A 7,477-nucleotide genomic window follows, 5' to 3' on the forward strand; every position below is an offset into this window, starting at 1 on the left:
TGATTTGTACAATGCTTATTTGTGAATTAGACATACAATTAACTATGTTTTGGCCACAAAAGCTTTAGGAGTAATGATACAACCACCTGGATAAGTTTGGCGACAATACAATTAAAAAAATTGTTATAAATTTAATAAATAGATTAACTAGATGAAATGGAAGGGCTTCATTAAAGATGAATAATAGTTAGGTAAATTAGAATTGTCATGTAAAACAATTTTAAAATGTTTCAAGTAATTATGTTTCAATTTTGTTAATTGTTACAAGTTGCAAAACAAATTGTTCACTTGGATTTATTTATTTTTAATTATTTTTACCAGAATTTTTTAGAGTATTTGCGTGTTCTCTAAAATTTAATCGGTATTTGTTGCAATGTAAAAGTAGGATTAACAATGTTTTAACTAAGCTTTAAGTAGGTTATCTAATGTTAGAAGTATTTGATAGAAATAGATCTGGTGACAGTTAGTTCACTAATTATTTAGCACTCAATTCTCTTCAAGTACACTTGATGTGCTGGATTGGATTGGATTGGATTGGATTGAATTATAAATTCAATTTTTTATTAAAATTTATATATATATATAACCATTAATTTAATTGAATTAGTTGAAATAAAAACTAATTAAATATTTTAATTTTTTATTTATAAAATATAGTTATTTAGACTACTAAATATTCAGATAATATAAATTTTAAAGGACTGAAAATATATTTTATATTATTGTTAAATATAATCTAATACTAAAATTATATTTTTTTTATTTGCAAAAACTATTTATTCTTTATTAACATTTCTCGTACAAATTTTTAATATTTAACTTTCTATTATTATTAATGAATAAATTAAATAATATGGTTGTAATTACAATTTAATATGGTAACTAAATAACCTACAAATGAATTAACCAAAATAACAACTTAACCTGGCTTATCCCATAAGGGCAGACATGTATTTGCAACATATAGGGACTAAATGCTGGGTCTAGACGGTTTCCACCATAATTACTTATCGCCTTTCATTCTATCCTTCATTCACCAAACATGAGATTAAATAAATAAATAAAAATATACAATCCCATCTATTACTCTATTAGTTCTACAATAAAAAAATTTACTTAGGCGTTGTGTAGGTTAAAACTCTCACAAGATTAAGTTTTCTTCACTTTCAAGATTTCAACCTCAAGCTTGTTCCTTTTGCTGCTATCTTGAGTTTAAAAGAGAGTGCTAAAGAAAGAATTATTCAAGTCCTGTTTAGTATTGAGGTGTTATAGTTTTTAGGTCACATTAGAAAAAAAAACTATAATTATGAAATAAAATTGACAATATATAGTGAATATGATTTTTAAATAATAATTTTAATAAAAATAATAAAAATATTATAACTTTTTTATCGCACAAGTATAGAACAGTTAGTGTTTACTAAATATTTTAATGGTATAACTTTTATATTACAACTATTGAACCTTTATACCAAATATTTTTTAAATTTTTATTTATTTAAGATAAATATCAATATACTCCTACTCGGGGGATATAGTGAACCTTATCTCTCAAAATAGATAGAAATATACAACAACAAAAGAAAAGTTAAAAAAACAAGATAACTAGAAACTCCATTAACATAACTAGAAAGAAATCTGAAAATTTCATATGGTGGATTATCCCGTCAAATATAAGCAGAGCACTCTAATCCTAGGTTCGCCAAACAACCTCAATACCAAACATGTTCTCAATCTCAAGTCAAAGAAACAATCTCTAACATTACTTTTTTTAGACGATTTTGGAACCACCATATGGTTGACATGAAGTCCCTTTCATTTTATTTTCAACATAAAGTGAAATTAAAAAAAAAAAAACAAAAACTTTTTATCATTCTTCAACACTCACTAAACTTTAAGGTGATATATTTCATAAACTCTCTAAAATATAATGCTCTTGAATTTTTTTTAATTATAAAAATTGTTTTAAAAATGTAGGCGGAGGATTGAAGGCTTATGCTTCGTCAAGTGGGACCATATTCATTATTAATGTTCCAATAAGTCCAGAGAAATGTTATCTTATCATATAAAATCAATAATTTTACTCATATATTCATTTCAATTCTTTAAATAATAAAACCACATTTATTTCTTACCATTTTTATGTAATGATAATGCTATACCATTTAAGTTCTTATTATTCTCCTCGAAAGCCTTAATGCTAATCAATCCAATCATGCAATGTTAGGTTGTAATCACATGATGCTATCTGAATTGAGCGTGTTTCGACAGCAAATGATCATCAAAAAGGTGCAGCCAGCAACTTAGATGCTTCGAGGTACTAGGTTCTTTTTTCTTTGATAATGATCATAAATCGTAGGTGATATATCATTGTTCTTTGAGTTGGTTTTTTGTGTGCTGGTGTATATTCTAGTGGGATTCTTTTTGTTTATGATTTATTGATGATGAAAATTTGATTTTCATTTACTTTAATTATTTTAATAAAATTACTAAGATCCGGAAATTGCTTGTTATTGATATGGCTTAAATACGTCTTCTTATGAACTTCATCGCTCCAAAAATGTCTAATTACTTGTATACAGAACGTGTATACTACCTCTTCTACAAGTCTTTTCTTGCAATAATCCTTTGCATTTAATTGGTGTAATATTACTACAGACATTTTCTATTGATTCGAGATTTTTATTCTGCTCTCATGGCTTTGCATATGCATTCAAGTTTGCATCGTCCATTCAATAAATTGAGATATAATTCTTCTTTTAACTGATTGCGAAATCTCAATATTTATTTTGGACAAGCCATCACTGGTGATATGGAATGACTAATGAGAGTATGAGACAATTCTTTTTTTTTTTTTAACTGATTTACATAAGCCATTTTTTTAGGAATTCGCTGTTGATTTATGAAAATAATCTAACATAGCATACATAGGGTGTGGCCAAATTTAATCGATCTAAGGGCTGAAGGGTCTAGATGAATTATCATAAACTGTCATTGATTCTCATATTTTGCTAACATTAGTTAGCCTCATGAAGTCATTCCCAACATACATTTGATTCCATTTCTTGATCAAACTGTTTCATATCATCCCCTCTGATCTTCAATCTTATATTTTAGCCACTCTGTTCAGCTTTAGCTTGAATCTTTCACTTTATTGGCAAGCAATTAGGCATAGAGAGATCGATGATGCACGCAGTCATGCCTACGCCAAACCTGGTTAATGCTCGATTTGGCTTAGTTTAACTTTGATATGCTCTCAAATCCAAGCCTGGTTCCTGCAAAATGAAGAAGGCCCTTAATCATGTTTCAATTTTCTTGCAGGAGTTTTGACAGTTCCTACTGGGGTAATTAAAAAAATCTAACATATTAGCAGCTAGCCTCCTCAACAGATGTTTTGATACGATTGGATGGTAGACTAGATAGTTATTATTTTCATGATTTATGACATTGATTGCATGTTGTTTGTTTTCCATTAGAGCATTGCATATTTCAGCCTGAAGGAGAGAATTCCTCAAAAACAAGTTGATTTTATTTCTTATAAGATATGAATCATATGATATTCCTAAATCCTAATTAATGCCAATTTGATGTCATTCCATAGAAATAAGTTGACCCTGACGTACAGTAAGTTTACTAGTAATACGAGATCGCACTTGACCAGTTGTTAATTGCTCAATGTTTATGGTTTTAGTTAATGTGAATGTAAAGAATCTCATAGTCTCAGAAAGATCACATCACTTATGTTAATTTGCTAGTTAATGATGATGTTACAGCAAGCAACCAAACCAATTAGGTAGCTCGTATAAGTAAGTATATGCTGGTTATTGCCTTTAGTTTGCTCTTCAAAGACCTGGTTCATTTCTATAGATGTATGGCCATGACGGTAAGATCAAAACAAATTAAAAGTTTAGATGTTTAATCTCTTCAGTTTACCCAAATTACTGAAGCCGTTCCTCCGCTCAGCCTTGAACAAAGCTTCACGTGGAATGTATTTGGTGATCACTTAATTAGTTTCACTTTAAGTCAGCATTCTAATGCTAAGATACTTGTTTTATATATATCTATAGGGAGAGAGAGAAATGTTCTAATGATTTTAAAATTGCGAAAAAATTCAAAAAAAGATGCAGTATTCACTTTTAGCATCGAATATTAGTGGAAGAGACTTATATACGAGTGTTAGTGGCACTGAGTAACCACACAATATATGTATGATACAATTCTCTAGCTTTTCGATATAAGTGTTTAAATTTTTTCCCATTGGAAATTTTAAATCTGCAACAAAAAGTGAGATGTTGAGAAGGGTCAAAGCTTTAATATATTATACGCCGAGTCTCTGACCATACTGTTGCAAGACTTGCGATGTGAGCCCCAGTAAAAGCAAAAGGCCAACAATTGACAGAAAGTCAGACGCTCAGAAAGGGCAGGTAGGGGACTATGGGATTAGAATGAAGAAAATACCAGGCAAAGTGCAATAATGAATTTTCTTTGTTGCGCAATATTATATGCTAGGGCAAATAGTGGGTGACAATTGCATTACATAACATAAACTTTAAGGTGATGCATCCAACTTGGCTAGCTTACGTCTTTTCTACCTTCTTTCTGCAAAAAAATTGTACTATGATTCCCTGTAGTGACCTTTAATTGCCCCCATTAGTCACCCCCCACTTTTTTGAATTGGTCCAGCCATCCGACTAAGTGACAAACCAATCTCTCTCTCTCTCTTAGGGTTTGTTTCTTTGAAAGTAATAATGGGCTGGAAAAGCAAAAAACATCTCTATCATTTTCCCTCTCTTTCCAGGGTTAGAAAATCCTAATTATGTTTCTGGGAAAAATTAGGGTTTGAGAAAATTATGATAATCTTTTAATTTCCTAATAATTCTCAAGGTGATTCTGTGCATGTGACTGTGGATGGTCTCTCCCTTAAAGGTTTTTTTTTTTTTACTTTTACCCCCCTTCTTAGGGTTCCTCATTCTGCATTTCTGCTGGTGGATTTTTTTTTTCAACTTAAAGAAGTATTGAGTGGAAATAATTTTCAATAAAATTCTGAATTTTGTGTTCTGTTTAACCATCTTTGCGTTATCTTGAATCTCTGTCTCGTTAGTTCTCTTTGTTATGGAAATTAATATTTTTTTGTTTGTTCTGAGAAACGGATCGATCGGCCGAAGATTGATATTCAATTTTGTTTCTTCCTTGCTACCAGAAACAGGGGAATATTAAAGAATTAAGATTAATAGTTTCTTAGAGCTTTATATATGCATACAGAGCTTAAAATCTTTTAATTACAGGTTATATATATCTTTTTCTAGGGTTTCCAGTTTTTCTTTGTTTTTATTTTCAAAGATTCAAAAGGGATTTCGGTAGATTACTTCTCCAGTGGGGGATTGGCATTTCCCTCCTGTACCGGAGATCGGATGATAAATATTAAAGATCGATCATCAGATTCAAATTGTGGTTCGTTCAATTCGCAGCTTTATGGCTTATAATAATTAGGGTTTCTTTCTATTTTTTTCTTCGTTTCCAGTAAGCCTCCATCTCTTTCTTTGTGGGATTTTGAGAAAACCATCGAATTTAATTTCCGGGCTTTTTTCCATTTTCCAGTATTTTAGACCCACAACGAACAATTATTCTCTCTTGCTATATTGTTGAAAAATCTAGGAGTTTTTGTTCTGGCAACCCTGATTTTCAGAAATTTTTTTATTTTTTATTTATGCTTTATATCTGTGTGGTTCTAAATATCCATTATGTATTTGTAATTTTGTAGGCTTCCATATTTCTCATTACCCTTTCTTTTTTCTTTTTTTTTTGGTTGGTAAATTCTTCACCTCACATGCTTTTCTTCGTTTCTTTAATGGCAAAATTAATTTTTTTTTTCCCCTTCGAGTAGATGGGTAAATTTAAAATTGAATCTTCCTCTTGGCATCAAACTAAAATATAATCGCCATGGGGTTTTGATTTTGAAAAAAGAAAATGAGATGAGCTCAATACAATCGCCATTGGGATTAATTCCATGGGCTTGTTATGGTCGTTTTCACAATCAGAACAGCTAACTTAGGCCGATGAGCTGTTTGAAATTTTTCGAATGATCTAGGGCCATGTAGAAAAGAATGTACAAGCGGAATTTAGTTATCAATTGGCCAATTACAAAACTTGTTTTGTTTTGATGGTTAGGTTTTGCTCTTAGAACCGAAAAATAATCCCAAACTCACATTCCCTAGAGGAGGCTTTGAGATGAAATTGGACAACAAAATAGTAAGCACACTACTTACACCAAACCATAGCATGCCAAAGTAATGAGTTACGACCACTTGGGTTATATGCATATACATTAAGATATCCACATTCCAAGAATCACCTCTCACAAATTAGATTATTTATTTATTATTATTTATTTTTTAATCAGAGATATCAGAATAGAGCATATAGACAGGTTAAACAACAGTCAATTTAGAACCCCCAAAGTTTGCTGATTTGGAATATATATATATTTTTGTTAAGAGCATCTACAAGAAATTAAGAACTGGTCCTACAATAACTTTCTATCAATCAGAATTCAGCACCTAATAGTCTGATACAGCTTATTCGAGGCAATTACGCGCTCTTTATATTCAAACTCTGCTTTCTCTACTCAGAATTAGCAGGTCCTCGGCGCAAATGTTTGTATACAGCGTATGCCAAATCAAACAACAAATCAAAGCATATATTGGGAATCAATGCACTTAAATTAAAACCAGAGCAGGGTGCTGCTTTGCTGAGACTATGTATGCTGTTTAACTCAACAACTAATGTCTATGAATGGATTTGAGCTTGGCATGTCTCACAAGAGAGGAAATTTAAATCTTTTTTTTATTTTCTTTTAATTAACTATGAGTCTTTTGAGAGCCTGTGTTATGCTACAACTCTTCCGTTGTCAATATTAGTTTACAGGTAATAATACGATGGAGAATAAAAAGCAGAATTTTAATGTGTGCTTCAATTCCAATTGATACAAACCAGAAGACAAAAGGAAATCCAAGAACTTGGTTTTTCTGTTCGAATATTAATTTATGTCATTTTCTTCTTATCTTGATGACATTGATTAGGGCAGAGGATGACAACCACTAGCATCCATAAGAGAAAAATGTACAACGACTCAGCACCCAAAATTTATTACAGAAGGCTGGGGTATGTGTTGTACTCCCTAAGTTGTTGTGGTGTTAATTGCCATCATTGAATCACAGACCCTTTTCTGTCCACAAATGATTTTTTTTTTCCATTTTTACTTTCTTTTTTTCTTCAAATTTTGCTGCTTCCCTTTCTTTATCCTTGGTTAATCAGCAATTTAACCGGTTTTGCAGTCTTGCATCGGCAAGATTAATTTACTTTTATCTCTTATTTTCAATTGGGGGTACCGTCTCTAACTTCATATTTTGCTTCTGCAACATCGGCAGCTTAACAGTAACATCCCCCCCCCCTCTCTCTTCTTCTTTTTTTTTTTTCC

The sequence above is a fragment of the Citrus clementina genome, unplaced genomic scaffold (genome assembly GCF_000493195.1).
Source record: "Citrus clementina cultivar Clemenules unplaced genomic scaffold, Citrus_clementina_v1.0 scaffold_3, whole genome shotgun sequence".
Classification (NCBI taxonomy): domain Eukaryota; kingdom Viridiplantae; phylum Streptophyta; class Magnoliopsida; order Sapindales; family Rutaceae; genus Citrus; species Citrus x clementina.